Here is a 24,497-nt window from a genome sequence, read left to right as displayed (position 1 = left end):
TGTTATAGTTCTGGGTGGAGATTTTAATTTGCCGGATATAGACTGGGAGACTAAAACGTTTATAACGGGTGGCAGGGACAAAGAATCCAGTGAAATCTTTTTAAGTGCATTATCTGAAAACTACCTCGAGCAGTTAAACACAGAACCGACTCGTGGCGATAACATATTAGACTTTCTGGTGACAAACAGACCCGAACTATTTGAAACAGTTAACGCAGAACAGGGAATTAGCTACCATAAACTGGTTACTACATCGATGATTTCAGCCGTAAATAGAAATATTAAAAAAGGCAGGAAGATTTTTCTGTTTAGCAAAAGTGACAAAAAGCAGATTTCAGAGTACTTGACGGCTCAACACAAAAGTTTTGTCTCAAGTACAGATAGTGTTGAGGATCGCTGGGCAAAGTTCAGAACCATCGTACAATATGCATTAGATGAGTATGTGCCAAGCAAGATCGTAAGAGATGGAAGAGAGCCCCCGTGGTACAACAACCGAGTTCGAAAACTGCTGCGGAAACAAAGGGAACTTCACAGCAAACATAAACATAGCCAAAGCCCTGCAGACAAACAAAAATTAAGCGAAACGTAATGTGAGGAGGGCTATGCGAGAAGCGTTCAATGAATTCGAAAGTAAGGTTCTATGTACTGACTTGGCAGAAAATCCTAAGAAATTTTGGTCTCATTATGTCAAAGTGGTAGGTGGATCAAAACAAAATGTCCAGACACTCTGTGACCAAAATGGTACTGAAACAGAGGATGACAGACTAAACGCCGAAATACTAAATGTCTTTTCCGAAGCTGTTCCACAGAGGAAGACTGTACTGTAGTTCCCTCTCTAGATTGTCGCACAGATGACAAAATGGTAGATATCGAAATAGACGACACAGGAAAAATATTAAAATCGCTCAAAAGAGGAAAGGCCGCTGGACCTGATGGGATACCAGTTCGATTTTACACAGAGTAGGAAAAGGAACTTGCCCCCCTTCTCGCAGCGGTGTACCGTAGGTCTCTACAAGAGCGTAGCGTTCCAAAGTATTGGAAAAGGGCACAGATCATCCCCGTTTTTAAGAAGGGACGTCGAACAGATGTGCAGAACTATAGACCTATATCTCTAATGTCGATCAGTTGTAGAATTTTGGAACACGTATTATATTCGAGTACAATGACTTTTCTGGAGACTAGAAATCTACTCTGTAGGAATCAGCATGGGTTTCGAAAAAGACGATCGTGTGAAACCCAGCTCGTGCTATTCGTCCACGAGACTCAGAGGGCCATAGACACGGGTTCCTAAGTAGATGCCGTGTTTCTTGATTTCCGCAAGGCGTTCGATACAGTTCCCCACAGTCGTCTAATGAACAAGGTAAGAGCATATGGACTATCAGACCAATTGTGTGATTGGATTGAAGAGTTCCTAGATAACAGAACGCAGCACGTCATTCTCAATGGAGAGAAGTCTTCCGAAGTAAGAGTGATTTCAGGTGTGCCGCAGGGGAGTGTCGTAGGACCGTTGCTATTAGCATTATATATAAATGACCTTGTGGATAACATCGGAAGTTCACTGAGGCTTTTTGTGAATGATGCTGTGGTATATCGAGAGGTTGTAACAATGGAAAATTGTACTGAAATGCAGGAGGATCTGCAACGAATTGACGCATGGTGCAGGGAATGGCAATTGAATCTCAATGTAGACAAGTGTAATGTGCTGCGAATACATAGAAGGAAAGATCCTTTATCATTTAGCTACAATGTAGCAGGTCAGCAACTGGAAGCAGTTAATTCCATAAATTATCTGGGAGTACGCATTAGGAGTGATTTAAAATGGAATAATCATATAAAGTTGATTGTCGGTAAAGCAGATATCAGACTGAGATTCATTGGAAGATTCCTAAGGAAATGCAGTCCGAAAACAAAGGAAGTAGGTTACAGTACACTTGTTCGCCCACTGCTTAAATATTGCTCACCAGTGTGGGATCCGTACCAGATAGGGTTGATAGAGGAGATAGAGGAGATCCAACGGAGAGCGGCGCGCTTCGTTACATGATCATTTGGTAATCGCGAAAGCGTTACGGAGATGATAGATAAACTCCAGTGGAAGACTTTGCAGGAGAGACGCGCAGTAGCTCGGTACGGGCTTTTGTTGAAGTTTCGAGAACATACCTTCACCGAGGAGTCAACCAGTATATTGCTCCCTCCTACGTATATCTCGCGAAGAGACCATGAGGATAAAATCAGAGAGTTTATAGACCACACAGAGGCATACCGACAATCTTTCTTTCCACGAACAATTACGAGACTGGAATAGAAGGGAGAACCGATAGAGGTACTCAAAGTACCCTCCGCCACACGCCCCCAGGTGGCTTGCGGAGTATAGATGTAGATGTAGAATACCATCATAACGACCGGGAGAGCGGTGTGCTGACCCCACGGCCCTCCTATCCGCATCCTCCACTGAGGATGACACGGCGTTCGGATGGTCGCGGTAGGACGGAGTGCTTTACCTCGTAAAATACTATGAAAGAGTTCTTAGTGTACTGTGGAAGTGGAAGACGCATCCACGTATTGGTAATTGATGGGACTTACAATTCTGTTTATTTTTACTTATTTTTGTCGTATTTCGACAAAGTTTTTAGAACAATGGCCAAAATCGTAATTTTTTAGATTTTAAGTAATAATGTGAATGTATGGATGTACGTGAGTGAGAATGACGGACAGCGATTGTGATTTTAACTGAGATTGTATTTTACCTTTTATTCAGTTTCTGTATTTTTAAACATATGCGTCTCTAACTATTTCAGTAACGGCACCGATAACCACGCCCTTGAGCGCCCTTAAATCACACACACACACACACACACACACACACACACACAAATCACATGTAACAAAAGTACTTCACTTACCACAGCTGCAACTTACAACTGCAGCTTACAACTAGCTGCTTGCTATGAGCTGGTGGTTTTGTTTTACAAATTTGAATCACAAACATTTCCTCGACTTTCCTGAAGAAAAATGTTACCACTGGGTGATGTTGCTGGTGTCATAAGTCCATGACGCTTGTAAGCTATGTCATGCTTACTCTTGTAGCCAATTACGAGAATATTTCCATGAAAATTCTCTAATTACAAGTCGGCACGACTTCAGGCACTTCTCAAAGTTCTAACTACGTAGGTCTCTTACTTAGAAGAGTATCCTGCGTGCCTGCACTCACAACAGTTTCCCGCTTGGAAAGAGAAAGGAAACGAGTATTAGGCAGAGGGAAAAAAAACAAGCGTACATCGACAAACACGAGATATAAGCAGTGATGTTACTAATGCTGTTTATAAAACCATGTCCTCAACTAACGTGCTAGTTCTTCTTATACCTGTAGGTGTGTGTCAGTATAATAAAACGGTAAGACGCAGAAAGAGTAAGTCCACGAGTGTAGGTCTGAAAATGAGATAGCTCCATCTGCAAAGTGGTAAAAAAATGTAAGTGCAACGTGGCACTGTTGGCTGGGATGTCTCATGGGGTAGATTCAGCAGCCTGTCGGAAATGACGTTATTGCTCCGCGTAAATACAGGTTTTAAGCTATTGGTATTTGTAGCTGTTATCAGAAGCATAGAGGACTCAGTGACAAACAGTTTACTGTAGGGCTGTTGAAGTTCATCTCCAAGAAAGTGTCCGAAAATCGTTCCACGGAAGTTAAACTAAACCCGCCAAGTGTATCCAGCAGTGAGCCAAGGTTTAGTCCTTTAAACGCATTTGTTCAGAGGTCAATCCTGACCTTAAATACACATATCAAAAAAAGTTTTGCATCACCTCCGTTCCGAGAGTTCCGGAACCTGCACACAAAACTGGAACAGAGATCAACATTAACATCATTTCCGCCCTTTTTTATTGCTCATGAAATCCACACATTGCATGTTGTGCCACAATACAGGGAGACCTTCAGAGGTGGTGGTCCAGATTGCGGTACACACCGGTACCTCTGATATAGAGTAGCACGTCCTCTTGCATTGATGCATGTCTGTATTCGTCGTGGCATACTATCCACAATTTCATCAAAGCACTGTTGGTCCAGATTATCCCACTCCTTAACGGCGATTCGGCGTAGATCCCTCAGAGTGGTTGGTGGGTCACGTCGTCCATAAACAGCCTTTTTCAATCTATCTCAGGCATGTTCGATAGGGTTCATGTCTGGCCCTTCTAATCGAGAGATGTAGTTATCCCGAAGGAAATCATTCACAAGATATGCACGATGGGGGCGCGAATTGTCGTCCATGAAGACGAATGCCTCGCCAATATGCTGCCTATGTGGTTGCACTATCGGTCACAGGATGGCATTCACGCATCGTACAGCCATTACGGCGCCTTCCATGACCACCAGCGGCGTACGTCGGCCCCACATAATACCACACTAAAACAGCAGGGAACCTCCAACAAAGGTGGACCCTGCCATAGACGTCGGGAGTGAAGTTGCGCGTCATGCAGCCTATTGCGCACAGTTTGAGTCGTAACACGACGTCCTGTGGCGGCACGAAAAGCATTATTCAACATGATGGGGTTGCTTTCAGGTTTCCTCTGAGCCATAATCCGTAAGTAGCCGTCATGCACTGCAGTAGTAGCCCTTGGGCGGCCTGAGCGAGGCATGCCATCGACAGTTCTTGTCCCTCTGTATCTCCTCCATGTCCGAACAATATCGCTTTGGTTCACTCCTGTCGGCCGGAGTAGCCGAGCGGTTCTAGGCGCTACAGTCTGGAACTGCACGACCGCTGCGGTCGTAGGTTCGAATCCTGCCTCGGACATGGATGTGTGTAATGTCCTTAGGTTAGTTAGGTTTAAGTAGTTCTAAGTTCTAGGGGACTGATGACCTTAGAAGTTAAGTCCCATAGTGCTCAGAGCCATTTGAACCATTTGGTTCACTCCGAGACGCCTGGACACTTCCCTTATTGAGAGCCCTTCCGGGCACAAAGTAAAAAGTAACAACGCGGACGCAATCAAACCGCGGTATTGATCGTCTATGCATGGCTGAACTACATACAACACGAGCCAGGTACCTCCTTCCTGGTGGAATGACTGGAACTGATCGGCTGTCGGACCCCCTTCGACTAATAGGGGCTGCTCATGCATGGTTGTTTACATCTTTGGGCGGGTTTAGTGAAATCACTGAACAGTCGAAAGGACTGTGTTGTGAGAAATAATCTTTTACACAAAATACGAATTTCTTATAAGCTACAGAGTAAAACAAATGAACAAAAAATAAACATACAGTCTTGTGTTTATTACTGTTGTTATCACAAGCAGGAAACTAATTGCTCCATACACAAAATGTCAATAACAAAATTTTCTATGTAACAGAATAATATACAATCCCATGTTACATTAGACATGTTTAAAGATATCCCCGTTTTCTCGACTGCTCACGTTATAGTTTTGCTGCCGGCATATGTATGCGTGGCAAAACACACTCTTGCATCTGCATTACTGACACAGCAGTGACAATGCAGGAGATTAGATTCATTTAAGATACTACAAATGTGCCATAATCTACCTTTTCTAGACATTTCCAAACGAAAGAACCCAGTACTTACAAATCCGTGGATATCGCCTTCCAGTAAATTAGAGGTTGGACACCCCCTGCACCTGTTACAGTACATCTGATGGAGGTAATTTAGCACACCTAGACAATACCATTCCACAATTGATGCAGGACGTTCATCAGGGATTTACATCGTTTTCCCCACGCTCAGTGGGAAATTCCAGAAAAATCATGAAGATTGCTATGACCGAGTCTTTTCCTGACTGATTATGTAACAGAGCCACATGCCATTTGTTATCTACACTGATGAACCAAAGAAACTGGTACACCTGTCTAATATCGTGTAGGGCCACCGCGAGCATACAGAAGTGCCACAGCACGACGTGGCATGGACTCGACTAATGTCTGAAGGTTTGCTGGAGGGAATTGACAGCATGAATTCTGCACTGCTGTCCATTAATCCATAGGAGTACGATGTGGTGGAGATCTCTTCTGAACAACACGTTACAAGGTATCCCAGATATGCTTAATAATGTTCATGTCTGGGGACTTTGGTTGCCAGTGGAAGTGTTTAAACTCAAAACAGTGTTCCTGGAGCCACTCTGTAGCAATTCTGGACGTTTGGGGTGACGCAATGTCCTGCTGGAATTGCCCAAGTCCGTCGGAATGCACAATGGACATGAACGGATGCAGGTGATCAGACAGGAAGCTTACGTACGTGTCACCTGTCAGAATCGTACCTAGATGTATCCAACTGCACCCACCACACACCATTACACAGTCTCCACCAGCTTGAACAGTACCCTACTGACATGCAGGTTACATGGGTTCATGAGGTTGTCCCCATAAACGTGTGTCCATCCGCTCGATACAACTTGAAACGAGACTCGTCTGACCAGGCAAAATGTTTCCAGTCATCAACAGTTCACTATCGGTGTTGACGGGCCCAGGCGAGGGGTAAAGCTTTGTGCCACGCAGTTATCAAGGATACACGAGTGGGCCTTCGGCTCCAAAAGCCCATAACGATGAAGTTTCGTTGAATGGCTCTCACTTTTTGATGTTCAAAATGGCTGTGAGCACTATGGGACTTAACATCGGAGATCATCAGTCCCCTAGATCTTAGAACTACTTAAACCTAACTAACCTAAGGACATCACACACAACCATGCCAGAGGCAGGATTCGAACCTGCGACCGTAGCGGTCGCGCAGTTCCAGACCGAAGCGCCTAGAACCGCTCGACCACACTGGCCAGCACACTTTTTGATGTCCCAGAATTTAAATCTGCAGCAATTTACAGAAGGGTTGCACTTCTGTCATGTTGAACGATTCTCTTCAGTCATCGTTGGTCCAGTTCTTACAGGATCTTTCTCCGGCCGCAGCGGTGTCGGAGATCTGATGGTTTTTTCTGATTCCTGATATTCACGGTACGCTCGTCAAATCGTCGTACGGAATAGTCCCCACTTCATCGCTACCTCGGCGATGCTGTGTCCCATCGCTCGTGCGCGAGTGTAACACCACTTTCAAACTGACTTAAATCTTGATAATCTGCCGTTGCAGCAGCAGTAACCGATCTAACTAACAGCTTCACCAGACACTTGTCTTATATAGGCGTTGCCGACCGCAGCCCCGTATTCTGCCTGTTTTCATACAGTAGCTCTGTATTTGAATACGCATGCATCTACCAGTTTCTTTGACGCTTCAGTGTATAAGCGACTAGCCCGGAACAAGTACCAGTTGTTTGTTGTCTATCTAATGGCTTCCAAGGGCAAAAAAAAAATTATTTTCAACCCCGCGCGTTGTTACTGACAGAATTTAAAAATTTAAAGTGCTTTCATAATCTACTCGTTAAGAAGTACAATCTTATGTTAACCGTTTAACACAATAATATAAGTTTTACTGTCGCGAGGGGTAGCCGCGCGGTCCAGACGCTTTGTCACGGTCCGCGCGGTTGCCCCCGTCGAAAGTTCAAGTCATCTCTCGGGCATGGGTCTGTGTGTTGTCCTTAGAGTAAGTTAGTTTAAGTTAGATTAAGTAGAGTGTAAGCTTAGAGACCGATGACCTCAGCAGTTTGGTCCCATAGGCTATTACCACCACAACTATTACAGATAGAAACTGTGTGTTCGTGTTGAGGCAGTGTAGCTGACGGCGCACAATTACCTGAACTTTGTCCACTTCATCCAGTATATGGGAATGAGGTCACTTAACAACTTCCATCAACATTCACACATGATTTTAAACCTTTACGAAACTTTTTCTCGCTATTATCGCCCACAAAATGATGAAATGAAAAAAAATTTATGATGCAGTAAAACTTCAGCACCAGACACGACGGTTTAGATTATTACGTCTTTACTGACTACTCTATTCGCAACACAGTTTGCAGACAGTATCTACGTATACCACTAAATTTACCAGCAATTGTGCGACACATGGTTCAGGAAGTATGATGTTATAAACAAATAGATCCCTGAAAAACTTGCTTTTGCTTAAAACGGAGCGCAAATTGACCAGACTTTACTCATACAGTGTTTCATAATGAGCGAACTTAACGACTTCCAAAAAACTTTAAGCATAATTTCAAACTTTTTTCTCGCTTACATGCTCAACGTCAAATATTTAACACACTAAGTCATTTGTAAAGCAATCAGACGTTTGAAGCTGTTTTATACATGGAAGTTCAATTGTTTAAAGAATTGGGCTTTACTGGTTCCTTAGAAACAGTTAACTTTATTTCTCAAGTCTTTTGAGTCTTAACAACAGAAAGCGGATATCCTATACAGACGGTTGCGTGATTTTATCTTACACTTAACGTTACCTCGACGCAGGGAACGTCTGGTCAGCCTAAGTTTTTAAGTTTCGCTGGAAATATCGACCTTTATCTTGAGATAATCTTCTTTCTTTACTTTTTAAACATTCAATGTCTTGAATTTTCTATAGATGATTGAACTTAAATTTCACTACGTGATGCTCCCTCATCACTCTCAGTCCAAGTAGGACCCTACTCGGTATTTGCACCCCTGACAACCCTATGTAGGCTGTGGCGACAGCTCTCCTTACATTACACTAGCACTCTCTTGGACACTTTGTTCGTTATGCAGTTAATTATGAATGACATTTCGGCATCTCTTACAGCCGTGTATCGATCGGATGCAAAAAGAATGTACTGGCTAAACGTGTTAAATAATGTGCAATGGAAGAAGGTATTGTGTTCTGCAATTCCTACATCTCCGCATTCACTAATCTATCTCGGCCTGCGCTAGAGTTGTTCAAGATGAATGGGATAAAGGACATCGATCCTATCAAACGGCCCCCACTGGGACTGGCGTGGTGCATTTCAAATTTTCCTGAATATTCGGGAAGAAATAATTATCTCGGTTGTCCCATGGACTATCCAAAGTATCCACCCTCCGATTTGTTAATGTTTCCATGTTTTAACTACCCTCACCAGACATAACGCTACATTTACTACAGATATTAAGTAATATACGATCGGCAGCAGTAGTTCCTGCAGGACTTGTGCGTGGATGCCGTCCAGTCAGATTAGGGTGTTTTCCTTTTCTTTTATTACCTTCTTCTCCTACAACTAAAGTAAGTCTCAATCTGCAATTTCCTCGCTGACTGTCACCTCGCTGTTGACACAAATTGTGGACAGAGGAGTGTCTGGTGATGAGGAACAATAACCCGCAGGCAGTGAAAGTAATAGCTGGACGTGGCGTACCTTATACCGATCACCCCACTGGGCGAAATCACACTAATGGGCTTCCAAATTGGGCAATGCCCACTAACGCGGACCTTTCATACTCAGGAGGAAGGAGTGCCATAAGCGGTGCTTATGTCCTATGAATCACTGTACGCTACATTTTAATGGGCTGTACTTCCTATCTTGACAAAAGGGTAACAGTAAACGCAAGTTTGTAAGTGACTTCTACTTTGCTGACGATGAGACTACTGCGGTAACAATTTAGAATTGTACAAGTATATTGTACTCGGACTCCAGGCTAATATCCTAGTTTGGAGTTTATGATATCTTAGAGAATTGTTGGCTTTTCTTGTTTTCGGCTAGTAGCCAGCCAGAAATGTTTGTTTGCTGTCCTATTTCAGATCTTTCTCTAATAAATTTCTGCTTTTTGTCCCGAGTTTTGTGATTGGCTGGTCACGTGTTATTATCGTCTGTGCGTGCGTGCGCGTACGCGCTTGTGTGTGTGTGTGTGTGTGTGTGTTGTTGTTGTTGTTGTTGTTGTTGTGTTTGTGTTTTAGGAGAAACACTGTATCTTTATCGTAACAGATTTTTATTTTCATCTTTTTAAATCATACTCGTATCATAAGATCTTAGGGGTTACGCTGTTATGGGTTAAATTTTCAGGCCTTTTCTCAGTATTCTATGGGCTGGGGGCACAAGCTATTGTTTACCGTGCCGATCCCGAGTGTCATGCTCTCTTCCTTATTTTCATACGAGAAAATTACTGTACACAAGAAATCATCCACATCCTTCACTAATGGGACATAAATAAAGGAACAGTGTTGGCCCAGGAGAGCAATGCTGTATTCCCGCCTTATCTCCATCGTTTGCCCGTTATGGGCCCCTTTTCTTACCTACCTTGAATCACTAGGGAAAATGATTTCTTAAATACGAGGGGCGTTCAGAAAGTAAGCTCCGATCGGTCGCGAAATGGAAACGACTATGAAAATCCGATAAACCTTTGCACAGATGTGTTGGGTAGTGTCTCTAGTATAACCCCAGTTAGCATCACGTCGCTCTTCTCATTTCTGAGCTCGCAGTGAGTGCGTAAAGATGTCTAGAAAATAGTGTCTGCCGCCAAGTACGAGGGCCTGGTGAGAAATTTCGCCTGAAGCTATGCAGCTAACATTACATAACTGTCGTGCTGTTTCATCTTCACGACAATTCTCAGCCGCATTCTGCAGGGGCAATGAAGATGCTCCTGCATAGTTTTCAAGTGGAAATGTTAGATTACCCACAATACAGTCCGCAATTGTCTCCCCCTGAGTTTCATCTCTGGTCACATGAACCGCTGTCTTTGAAGACAACATTTTGACACAGACAACGAGGTGTAGGCCAGCGTGGAGAATTGGCGGAAAGCACTGGCGGCTGCCTTCTATGATGAGGCTATTGAAAAGTTGGTACAACGCTATGACAAAAGTCTAAGTCAGAACGGCGACTACCTAGAGAAGTAGCTGAAAGGTGTAGCAATTTGGCAATCAATCGGAGCTTACTTTCTGAACAGGCCTCGTATTTTTCGAAAATATGTGCACCGCATAGACGTCTGCGTTAAGGTTTTATTACCAAACGACAACCCTATTTTTTTGTTTGTGTATGACGCACAAGACAAAGCGATACGCATTATGCTTCTAAAAACTCACCAATTTAAACTCTTTCTAAACTCATCATCTTGACAGGGTTGCTGAAATGATACAATAAATACGAAATATAATGTCAGTCGCAGTGTTGGGTCATGTGAATGAGAAGGCGCAACTCCCTGACAACGCTTAATATTTTCTGGGATTTAGCCGTGTCAGGTGCACCTAAAGCTTGGTCCACAGCAGAACTCAATGTAGCGCGTCTTTTTTGTGTAGCTGAATCGAGTCTGAATGGACACTGCTGCGTTTCAGGCGCGCGCCACGTTCTCATGTTCTCGGAGTGTATTGGGGGTCTAAAGTGATAGAAGATTTGAATTCCATCAAAATGGGATTCTCTGAAGCAATGTTGAACAACACTGCGCAACAGTGAAAGTGTGGACGTGTTCGAGGGAAGCTTGGTGCAGTCTGGCACGTAGTCGCTAGTGTTATTGTCGTCGTCTGACGTGCTTATATTTCATCTTTTTCAATGTGTGGACGACTGGGAATATTTTGAAACTAAATGAAGCGCTTCAAATGAATAACACACACACACACACACACACACACACACACACGCATCGAATACAGAAACCATAACAAATGAGAATAGAAATTGAAATGTTTGTCAGGGAAGTTTGGCGTTGCAACAGTGGAAATGGAAAAAAATTACACTTCGAAAAGTCAGGTTCTGAGGGAACAGAAGAAATTAGAGGACAGGAGGAAGTGGGGGGACTTCCCCCCAAAAAATTCGTGGTTTAGATATGAATCTCTCATGTTTCTTCTACTGGCGAATGAATCAAGAATTCGTAGCGCTGATGTAGAATAATATGTATATTTTTGCAAATCATTTCATACTGCCAAGGCACTGAACCTTCAGATGATATAAAGTAATCTCTAAATTAATTTCTGATTTCCTGCGCTTCATTTGAAGATCTCCTCGGTACAGTTTATATAGCCGTACAAGTTGTGATTCTTGTAGCTTTAACATCCATGCTTCATGTATTAAGTTCCCATCAGAATCTTCCTTGTCAAAAGTGCTAGGTGGAGTGTAATTTATTTTTGAATACCATCGTAAAAAAATATGCAAATAGGCACTTCCAAGAACCATTGTTTCCACTTCACTGGGTTGTAATGCTATAGGTGTCAGTAAAACGAGAAATTTCGCGGCCCATGTCCCGAAAACATTTTCAATAACGAGGAGTGCACGACTTAGACGGTAACTGAATAGTCAATCAGCACGTGATAACGATCGGTTGTTGTAACAGAGAAAACGCATCACTTGCTAAAACATACATATGGGACGGGGTTTGATTTCCCTGGCAATGAAGTGAATGTTCCATTATTTATTTCTTCATGAAGCTTAGTATATTTAAAGACTCTGGCGTCAGAAATATTTTCTTCACACCTCACATCCAAGTATATGAAATTGTACTTGGCATTAGTTACAGCAAGCACCAAAATGCGGAAGAATCCATTACAATTAAAAAACATTGTTCCGCTGTGTTCTGGAGGCACAATTTGTTTGTGTTTTCCATCAATACTGCCCGCACAGTAAGGAAAATTCCGTTTTATTCAGAAATCATGGGCCACTGTCAACCATTCAGAGTTCGTAGTGGGTATCTAAAACATTAAAAATAAGATCATTATTATAACTTTATAAGTCTTTACTTTTATAGACCCACACCCATAAAATTATGAGTGACATCATTTTCTAACACACACACACACACACACAACATCTCTCTTGGTGATTATATTTTCTTGCATGTGTGCGGGACTTAATAATATGAGGGTTATTGGGAAAGAAAAGAACGATCGGACGCAAAATGGAAAATACAGTGAAAATCTGATGAATCTTTGCACAGATGCATTGGACACTGTGTCTAGTACGTCCATCGATCACATCATGTCGTTCTTTTCAGTTCTAAGCTCACAGTAAGAACGTAAAGAAGGCTAGAAATTAGCATCTCCTGCCAAGTATGAGGGCCTGGTGAAAGATTCCGCCTGAAGCTATGCAATCCACATAACATAACTGTGATGCGGTTCGTTCTACACGACAATTCTCGGCCGCACTCTGCAGGGGCAATAAAGATGCTCCTGCAGCTTTTTCGATGGGAAGTGTTTGATCGCCCACAATACAGCCTGAAACTGGCTACTCCTGAGGTTCATCTCTGCTCAGATGAACTGCTGGCTATGAAGACAATATTTTGACACAGACAACAAGCTGCATTCCAGAGTAGAAAATTGTCGAAAAGCACTGGCAGCTGTCTTCCATAATGAGGGAATAGAAAAGTTGGTACAACGCTAAGACAGATGTCTAAGTCTGAGCGGCGACTGTGTAGAGAAGTAGCTGGACAGTGTAGCTAACTGTTGCAAATAAAACAGTTTTGATTTTCACTGTGGTTTCCATTTCGCGACCTATCGTTCCTTACTTTCCGAATAGCCCTCGTAATTTTATCAAATGACGTTCTTTGCTATTTTCAGACATTTAATGCGTTTGTGGACAAATATGTTATCAGCCTTCAAATTTTATTTCAGGAGCTGAGAATTGAAAGCAACAACAATACGGACACGCAAACATCACACTCAGAGGCACAAGACGACGAAACAGGAAGTAATGCTGCTTCCTTCAGAGTACCCACTATGCTTTAAAAACGTCGTAAGGAACACGGTGTATTTACAAATGAAGCTTTGCAGTGCATGAGAACTAAGACCCAAGCACTGAAAACAGAGATAGTTTCACTGCTTTTGGGGTCTTTATTGCGGACTCATTAAGGACGAGCGATAGACCGAATATTGAAATAACGGGAGCGAAAAAAAAGTATTTCGAATATTTTATTCAGTTTGCAAGGAGGAGCTTATCAAGCAAAAGAGACGGGACATTTCATTCGACAGAATAAAAATGTAAACGCTTCTTTTCTACACAAATTGAACATTACCAGCCCCAATCCAATAGGCAATGAGTCTCGAGATATCACTAACGCTTTCAGTTCTCCATCTCTCAGTTCTAAAAGCGGTTCTTGCCCTGAGTATAACATACTATCATATTTACCCTCTACAAGTGGGCATAAAATTTGTTTAGTGTACATTTGTATGTTATAGTTATGTAATGGAGTTCGTTTACACCAGGGCTTAACAACTGGCCGGTTTTGAGCGCGAGTACTCGCGTCTGCTCAGGCACGTGCTCGCGAGCAGGTGCAAGGTGGAGGAGTAGGGAGGGAGGGGAGGGAGGGGAAATAGGCGCGCAAGTTTGAATAGGGCCGCAGCGTGCCTATTGAATTCGCGCCGACTGTGTAACGTTTAAAGTACTACGATCAGCTCTAACAGTCACTTCGCTGGTTAAGAATCATGTCAAGTCGCCGTTGTTGTAACCCCAACCATGCTTTCGCAGTTCAACCCCCATTGGGAGGAATTGTATCTGTTTACAGAAAAAGATGGTGTTGCAAAATGTTTAGTATGTCACAAAACGCTGAATTCTTTTAGGAAATTTAATTTGCAGCGACATTATATGTCGTACCACGCGAAAGACTACGGAAGTGGAAAATGTGATGGACCAGATCTTGCACAGGAAGTTATTAAACTTAAAAGGAAGCTATCCGAAGAAGATCTGGACGACGAAGAAAAATCAACTGAAGCAGCTCTCAGAGTGAGTTACAAAATTGCTTTGCTTTTAGCAAAGTACCTATGCCCCTTCACTGATGGCGATTTAATAAAAGAATGTTTGGTAGTTGCAGCGGAACATTTGTGTCCATCTCAAGTTGAACAGTTTCGGATTGTGCCATTATCTAACATGACCATTATGTGTCGCATACAGGACATGGCAGACGATGTCCAGAGCCAGCTTGCAAATATCTGTAAAGATTTTATAGCGTATTCTCTAGCTCTGGACGAAAGTGTTGATATCACTGGAACAGCGCAGCTTGCCATATTTATTAGAGGTGTTAACAGAGATCTTCAGGTGAGGGAAGAGCTCCTCGATGTAGTAGCTATGAAGAACACTACAACCGGCGGTGATATTTTAAGTAGTGTTGGATAAAGTGTTGAAAATATAGGATTGTCGTGGAATTCTTTAGTTTCAGTGTCTACAGACGGTGCACCAGTGATGACAGGGAAAAAATCTGGTTTCGTTGCGCTGTTGAAGGAGAAAATGCAAAAACTGACCGTGCCAAATGAAATAAGGGGCGTTCATTGTGTGATCCACCAGGAAAACTTATGTGCAAAGAGTATCACTCTAAAAAATGTGATGAGTGTTGTTGTTCGTACAACCAATTATATAATGAAGCATGGGCTACAACACAGGCAATTTAAAAGCTTTCTTGAGGATGTAGAAAGCCAGTATGGTAGCCTGCCTTATTACAGCGAGATCCGCTGGCTTAGTCGTGGCGAATTATTAAATCGATTTTTTTGCCTATTAGATGAGATAAATATGTTCATGGGAATAAATAACATGTGTTTTCCTGAATTGAAAGAGCCTTCATGGAAATGTGATCTCCCGTTCTTAGCAGATTTAACTAGCCATCTGAATGCTTTGAACATTTCACTACAAGGTAAAGATCTGCTAATTACTCATTTCATAGATCGAATACGAGCTTTTAAAATGAAATTGACACTTTGGGTGAGTCAGCTGGAAACAGGAAATCTAGCTCATTTTCCTAAATTATCATCCATGCAAGATGTTCACAAAGACTGTGAACGTTATTCACATAGTTTCGTTGCCCTTAAGGAAGAATTTGATCAACGCTTTCAAGATCTGACAGCACTAGACAGTGATTTTGATCTGTTCTCCTCTCCATATTCAGCGAATATTGAAGAGATTCGTCCTGAGCTGCAACTAGAAATTATTGACCTGCAGTGTGACAGAGAATACAGAGACAAATTTCAGAACAAGAAAAACATTTTGTAATTCTACAGACGCTTCCCTCAGGATAGATTTCCTAGTTTGCACAAACTGGCGGCTACAATAATATCAATGTTCGGTTCCACGTATGTTTGTGAACAACTGTTCTCTGCAATGAAATGTAACAAGACGCGCCTGAGAAACGCATTGTCTGATCGAAATTTAAACTGCACGCTGCGCCTACAATGCACAAGAACAATTACTCCGAACATAGACGCAATTGTAAAGGGCAAAAAGTACAAGATAACCGAGAATCCCACACTTCAGTGACACCTTTTATTGTGTAACAGTTCACAAATTAATGCGAATGTATAGGCATACACTAAGCTAATAAAATTATGTCGCATGTGTACATTCTCCTTTATTTGTTTCATTTGTCGCAGTAATAATTCGTGAGTGATATCCCTGCAGGTGGCCGCGGATTTACATTGACTGGCTGCAGCTGTTGTGTGCCCCACGTGACTTTCCCCACTCTCCGCTCTGGTCCGGTAGTGGGGGTAGCGTGCTCGCGCTGCTCCGTGCTCGCGCCTTGCTGCTCACAGCTTGCTCCACGAGCACGTATGTTGTGAAGCCCTGGTTTACACAATGTTTCGTTACAAAGTTTATGCAATACTCAATTATTACGTTTGATAATGTGTTAGTGTTTTATTTCATTATTTTGAGTTTATAATACCCTATTTTTCGCTACAATTCTATTCCTATAATGTACAAATAAGAAAAAATAAAGCAGTATCAAATCTGTCTTAGAAAAAAAAAAAGGAATTTTTCCACGTACCTTGATGTATGCTTTCAAAACGCTGAGGATGGCTTCACACACTTCTGGGACAAATAAAGACATACTTTATAGAGAAATCTTGAAAGTATACATGAGACTTTTAAAGGAATCTCCAGCTGAAAGGTATTGGAGGGTAGTTGCAGGCGAAATCGAAATTCTAAAATTCGTCTTTTTTTTCAGATCTTGTAGGTGTTCAAAATCACATCTTTAAAAAGTTAATAAACCCACTGCCATCTACCAGTTTTTATGTATCCAGGAGACGATGGCACGGTTCATTGGTAGCACTGAACAGCTTCCGTATCCACCATCTTTTCCGTTTTTTTATTTCCATTTTTAGCCGAAAGTAATAGCGAAGCAGTGATGCCTGCGTAGGATAGTTCCCAAGACATTTCGAGCAGAACTGGACAAGATTGCTTGACACCTTGTTGCGGAGCTGCTCCTGAACAGATGCGTGGCATTGAATAGGGGCAACATGCGACAAAGACCCCCACCAGTGTTTCGGTATGGACCAGTCGTCTCGAGGAACACCTGTTCAGCTGAACACAGGGGGCAGGTGCCAAGCGACGCTGCCAGCTATATTTCTTATGCCGGGTTATAAAAGGCTCCAGGATGAAGCAGATCGCAACATGTTGAGCGAATGCGATTAGTGACTTTTCATTACTGTATGTGGAGTATTTGAAAAACTAATAATAAAGGAACTCAGTTCTGAAATAGCACAGACCGCCGAATGTGGCAGTTTGAATTGACTACGTACGTTCAGTTGTGCGTCAACTGGAAAAAGATCTAGGCCAAAAGTTGACCTGAAATACCTCCGTGTTTGGCCTGCAGAAAGCATTGAAGAAGGTGTTCTAGCAAATCGACAACGGTAACCAAAAAATCCACTCAATTTTAGGACTTTTTCTGTTCACCACGAGAGATGGTTTACATGATCGAACAGCTACGCAAAAAAGACCATTTTATTCAAATGGTTCAAATGGTTCTGAGCACTATGGGACTTAACATCTGAGGTCATCAGTCGCCTAGAACTTAGAACTACTTAAACCTAACTAACCTAAGGACATCACACACATCCATGCCCGAGGCAGGCTTCTAACCTGCGACCGTAGCGGTTGCGCGGTTCCAGACTGTAGCGCCTAGAACCGCTCGGCCACTCCGGCCGGCCAGACCATTTTATTCCGTTTGTCGCGAAGAGGCCTTAGCAATCTCGTTCGCTTCCATGACTTTGTTTCGGAAGCGGGATACGTCGCTGTTCTGACTTGTTATTTGCTGTCTATAATCAAATAACAATTACAGTATGAACATTGTATGTACTAGCATGAAAAATTACACGTTTATGGTTCTCAGGTGATAGACGAGTGATTTCACGACAAAAAGTACCATTTAGTGGCTGACCTAGTGGTAATCTTTATTCAAATTAAGCAAAATATTAGCGAGACGATTTATAACGACCAAACATTCACAAGAATGCCTACATATTTTCATTCAGCATGTCAGCGAAGGACGGGCTCCAGTTCGTCAGCAGTTCTTTCATTACCTAGAAGGTATGAAATGGGTGCTGTAATAATGGCGAGCGGTGGATCAAACCCTTATTACGATATGTACACAATGAGAAATTTCATATGGATTTTTATATACTTAAGATGACATTCTTTAGGCTTCCGTAGGACCTATAATTCCCTATTTATAATATGTAATAATTTCTCATGATGATACGGAGTGCGTCGTTGTATGTTCAATCGGTGCTGCATTCGTTACATCATCCTAGGTAGAAAACGTAGCGCTCAAAAACCACGAAATCTGCGTAGCGCGGTGCTGTTTAATGAAATACTAAAAACAAACAAAATCCGTAAAATATTCAGACAGACGCGTAAAGAGTTGTGGTCTTCAGTCGGGAGACTGGTTTAATGCAGCTCTCCACGCTAGGCTACCCTGTGCAAGCCTCTTCCGTGCATTCGCATTCATTTATGACGGTTTACTGTAGTCAGACCTTGGTCAACACCTACAACTTACCCCTGCCGCACCCTCCACACCTTTCAATTATCAAACTGACAATTTCTTGAACCCTCAATATCTGTCCCATCAATCGATTTCTGTATGGTCGCCCAGCGTCTTATCACTGCGCCACCACTATCGATGGAGTGTTTCTTTGAGTGGCTCAGGTAGAAGTGATCCCTGCCGCTTAAAAGCTAAGTGCTGCTGACGTCCTTGGAGTGCTCTTTCAACAAACGTGGCGTGGAAGCTGTCTCAACTGGGTACAGTATCCGGCCCGGCGTACCAAAATGCTCTGCATCAGGGCCGACTCCGTGTACGTTGTATACAATAAAAGAATTCAAGAACCCACAATATTGGCGTACATATGATAGACTTAGAAGTGGCTCTGATCGAAGAGTTGCATAAAATTCCCCTGGAGACTATACAATCATTGCATTCCAGTATTCCAAATAGAACCACAGCTGTATTTCGGGCAAATGGGGATCCAACCCATTATTAATAAACAATTCCCTAGTCAGTACAAGTGTTCACATTATTTCAGGTAAGAACTACGAAAATAAGATACGGGAAATCAGGGCTCATACAGAGGCAGAAAGACAATTGTTTTTGCCTCGCTTTACTTGAGAGAGGTACAGGGGAGGGAATGGCCAGTAGTGGTACATGGTACCCTCCGCCACCCACCGTACGGTGTCTGACGGAGTATCTATGTAAATGTAGATGTAGGTACCATATTTCACGTGTCTCCGTGTCTAAGGAAACATGATATATCGGTCGCCATACTACATGCCAATTGATATGTGGATGCTGTAAGTAGGCTGTTTAGGTATTTATGTTGGTAATGCCAAGTAGCTCTCTGTATGAAAATCACTGACTGTGCTGTGTGCAGTCTGTGGCTGGTTGGCATTGTTGGAGTATTCGCTATTGTAGTGTTGGGCTTGTGAACAGCTCATAGCGTTGCGCAGTTGGAGGTGAACCGCCAGCAGTGGTGGATGTGGGGAGAGAGATGGCAGAGTTTTGAGAGCGGACGATCTGGACGTGTGTCCGTCAGAAAAAGGAAATTTGTGAGACTGGATGTCATGAACTGATATGTATTATGACTTTTGAACACTATTAAGGTAAATACATTGTTTGTTCTCCATCAAAATCTTGCTAACTATTCCTGTAAGTAGTTAGTGCCTTCAGTAGTTAGAATCTTGTATTTAGGTGGCAGTATTGGCGCTCGCTGTATTGCAGTAGTTCGAGTAACGAAGAATTTTTGTGAGGTAAGTGATTCATGAAAGGTATAGGTTACTGTTAGTCAGGGCTATTCTTTAGTTGGGGTTATTGAAAGTCAGATTGCGTTGCGCTAAAAATATTGTGTGTCGGTTTAGTGTTGATCAGAATAAGTAAAGAGAGAAATGTCTGAGTACGTTCAGTTTTGCTCATCTGTTTGAAAATCAAATAACGTAAGAAGTTTACCAACACAGTAATTCATAATTTTTCTAAGGAGATGTTTAATGCCTCCTCTCAACAGGATTGCAACGTCGTCGCTTTGGTAATATTTGATCGATGTCACGCGCCATTACAAGAGACATTTGAACATAGTGAATATGGTGAAATAACGGAAATGTGCTGGACCGCCACGGGCGCCATTCGAGAAAGTGGTGCTAGTTCTACTATTAAGATTCTTGTCAGACATGTCTGATGTCATCTCCACAGTTTTAACATCATGTTGACAGATAGCGATGCCGCTCGATCTTGTACATGCACAAGACCAACCCACTCCTAAGTGGAAGGGTAAGGGCGTAGCATCATACTTTAAGTAGTAGACCTGCACTTACGAAGGATCCGAACACCGCCACTATGCGTCGCGCTATCATCACCAGCATCAGGAGTACTTGGACAAAGTGCAGAATTCGTGATGTTAGGTAGGTGTTAACATATGTGACCCGTTGGATCATATCTAATGCCCATGCGACGTCCCGTTTCACTTCCGTCCAGACTGATTGCAGTAGTCTCTTATACAGGGAGGGGCAAATAAAAGTGACCCAGACAAATGGATACGATTGGATGTGAATGTATGCATATAACAACACGCCGTGTGGTTATACACAACAGGATGGAGCAACTGCCCATACAGCTGGCCGAACCTTGGAGCACTTTTGCACTATCTTCACATCTCGCAGAGTTGTTAGCAGACGATAGTCTGGTTGCAGCTCTAGCTTGGCACCTAGGTCACCTGATCTGTCAGTGAGCAATTACTTTATATGGGGAGCCTTCAAGTCTAAGGTGTATCGCAACAACCTTCATAGTTCTTTTTTTGTTTTTTTTTTTTAATGAACACATCGTCATTTGACTATATGGTTCTTTATTTAATTACGAAATATGCACTTACAATTTATGTCATGCTTATTAATGACATAAACTGTAAGTTCGCATTTCGTAATTATATACTAATTTACATTCATTGTTTAAGACGTTTTACATCTTTTGAAATTTTATTTGGTCTTACTGTATGCAATTTTTGCTTTTAGCAGTATCTTGAAAATGGCATAAAAGGCCAAAACCTGGGTCGTAATTAAATAAAGAAGAGTACAGTCAAATAGTGGTGTGTTCATTTAAAAATTATTGTATGACTGTTGCTCAGCAACATCAAAAACTGTTAACCCTCATAGTCTTCAAGAACTGCAACAGAACATTTTGGATGAGATTGCAGCAATCCAGTAGTCCAGCTTCGACCCGCCTTTAGTAACTTACTCACAAGGCCCCAAAAGTGACAAAAGATGAATTGTGGTTACTTTCAACATCTGCTATAGTTAGGTTAGTACTGTATTTCCTTTCCTCTGCTGTGTTTCTTTGTACCCTGGAACTCTGTTCTCTGTGCCCCTTAAATCAGATGTATTACCGAATTTATAAAATGATACGTAATACAGAGTGTTACAAAAAGGTACGGCCAAACTTTCAGGAAACATTCCTCACACACAAAGAAAGAAAATATGTTATGTGGACATGTGTCCGGAAACGCTTACTTTCCGTGTTAGAGCTCATTTTATTACTTCTCTTCAAATCACATTAATCATTGAATGGAAACACACAGCAACAGAACGTACCAGCGTGACTTCAAACACTTTGATACAGGAAATGTTCAAAATGCCCCCCTTTAGCAACGCTACATGCATCCACCCTCCGTCGCATGGAATCCCTGATGCGCTGATGCAGCCCTGGAGAATAGCGTATTGTATCACAGCCGTGCGCAATACGAGCACGAAGAGTCTCTACATTTAGTACCGGGGTTGCGTACACAAGAGCTTTCAAATGCCCCCATAAATGAAAGTCAAGAGGGTTGAGGTCAGGAGAGCGTGGAGGCCATGGAATTCGTCCGCCTCTACCAATCCATCGGTCACCGAATCTGTTGTTGAGAAGCGTACGAACACTTCGACTGAAATGTGCAGGAGCTCCATCGTGCATGAACCACGTGTTGTGTCGTACTTGTAAAGGCACATGTTCTAGCAGCACAGGTAGAGTATCCCCTATGAAATCATGATAACATGCTCCATTGAGCGTAGGTGGAAGAACATGGGGCCCAATCAAGACATCACCAACATTGCCTGCCCAAACGTTCACAGAAAATCTGTGTTGATGATGTGATTGCACAATTGCGTGCGGATTCTCGTCAGCCCACACATGTTGATTGTGAAAATTTACAATTTGATCACGTTGGAATGAAGCCTCATCCGTAAAGAGAACATATGCACTGAAATGAGGATTGACACATTGTTAGATGAACCATTCGCAGAAGTGTACCCGTGGAGGCCAATCAGCTGCTGATAGTGCCTGCACACGCTGTACATGGTACGGAAACAACTGGTTCTCCCGTAGCACTCTCCATACAGTGACGTGGTCAACGTTACCTTGTACAGCAGCAACTTCTCTGACGCTGACATTAGGGTTATCGTCAACTGCACGAAGAATTGCCTCGTCCATTGCAGGTGTCCTCGTCGTTCTAGGTCTTTCCCAGGTGCGAGTCATAGGCTAGAATGTTCCGTTCTCCCAAAGACGCCGATCGAATGCTTCGAACGTCTTCCTGTCGGGACACCTTCGTTCTGGAAATCTGTCTCGATACAAACGTACCGCGCCACGGCTATTGCCCCGTGCTAATCCATACATAATAGCCGGCCGGTGTGACCGTGTGGTTCTAGGCGCTTCATTCTGGAACCGCGTGACCGCTACGGTCGCAGGTTCGAATCCTGCCTCGGGCATGGATGTGTGTGATGTCCTTAGGTTAGGTAGGTTTAAGTGGTTCTAAGTTCTAGGGGACTGATGACCACAGATGTTAAGTCCCATAGTGCTCAGAGCCATTAGAATCAATTAGCCATAAATAAAATGGGCATCTGCCAACTCTGCATTTGTAAACATTGCACGGACTCCAAAACCACGTTCGTGATGAACACTAACCTGTTGATGCTACGTACTGATGTGCTTGATGCTAGTACTGTAGAGCAATGAGTCGCATGTCAACACAAGCACCGAAGTCAACATTACCCTCCTTCAATTAGGCCAACTGGTGGTGAATCGAGGAAGTACAGTACATACTCACGAAACTAGAATGAGCTCTAACATGGAAATTAAGCATTTCCGGGCACATGTCCACATAACATCTTTTCTTTATTGAGTGTGAGGAATGTCTCCTGAAAGTTTGGCCAAACCTTTTTGTAACATCCTGTATAAACCTAGTATTTACAGCCTCTATGTGTTGTTACTTTTAAGAGACTTCTTGTGCGGCGAGTATTTGGTTAATTTAATAGAGTTAGAAAGTGAGGCGGCCTCCGGTGATAAAGGAGACCTTAGCACTCTGCTACTCTGCTATGAGCCAAAAATGAGTTTAACATTCTATTCCTGTGATGCAGTACGCAACAGATATTAAGCTAATTAGAACAGATCTTTCTTACCTGGTGAAAGAGTACTTAGTGGAAACATGAACTATGCCGTACTGTTACAGGATTTTCGCAAGACGTAACGATACTTGTGAAAACGCGTGTATGACCCGATTTTTCTGTCTTCGAAAAGAACTCAATAAAAGCGAGAAATGCACATTTCACGTGACAAATTCGATGTGTATGGTCAACATCCCTGTCTCGGTTTGGGTAGAGTGGATTTTTTTAAAGTGGGGGGGGGGGGGGGGGAGGGAGTGTCTATGTCTGTGTGGGATTGGTTAGAATTACCGTATACATCCAAGCCGCTGCTGCTTGACTCGGAGTGTACCGTGTCTGGCGTCAGGAGTGATCATGAGGAGTTGGCACCAGAAGTCATGGATTACTTAGTCTGTGACAGGCGGGCACGTACAAAGACTGTGCAAGCACTTACCCGCTGCAGCAGGGGCTAGCGAAGTGACTAGCGTGCTGGGTGGGAGGCGACAGAAGTGGGCATGTATGTTGTGTGAGGAGATTCATTATGAAAGGCATTTGCACAGGATGATTACTGCCACAATGTAAATTAATCGGTTGGCTGCTTGGTGATACTATCTCTGGCCCCAGAGTGCCTGGTACGGTAGAGGTGCAAACATCATGAGATTGGTGCTTAACTGTCGTTGCGGTCGACGTGTGCAGCACAGCTGTTTCTCTGTGATGCAATGCTGTGGATGGCGGATGGCGTGCTCTTCGCGATCACTCGTTTATGTGATCGGTGGGATTTTTTCCGCCAGGTATGTTTAGTGGAAACGTTGTGGTGGAGGAGGGCGCTTGTGTTGTGAAACGTTGGTGCATACAACACCTCAGATATATTTAGCACTATGATCTATTTGTGGCGGCAATTTAATTTCTTGATTTGCATAAGGTTTCTATGTTACTCTCAAACGCTGAAAATATGTTTTATTACCAAGAAGAACCATCGTAAGGTGCAGGTGATTGTCTTAAGCGATCTGTTCTACTCCTGTACATTGTTAGACAATTAATTTATATGGTAGTGCAAATGGAATATTTCA

Source organism: Schistocerca piceifrons, chromosome X, assembly GCF_021461385.2.
Source record: "Schistocerca piceifrons isolate TAMUIC-IGC-003096 chromosome X, iqSchPice1.1, whole genome shotgun sequence".
NCBI lineage: Eukaryota > Metazoa > Arthropoda > Insecta > Orthoptera > Acrididae > Schistocerca > Schistocerca piceifrons.
This window is presented reverse-complemented; position numbering follows the sequence as displayed.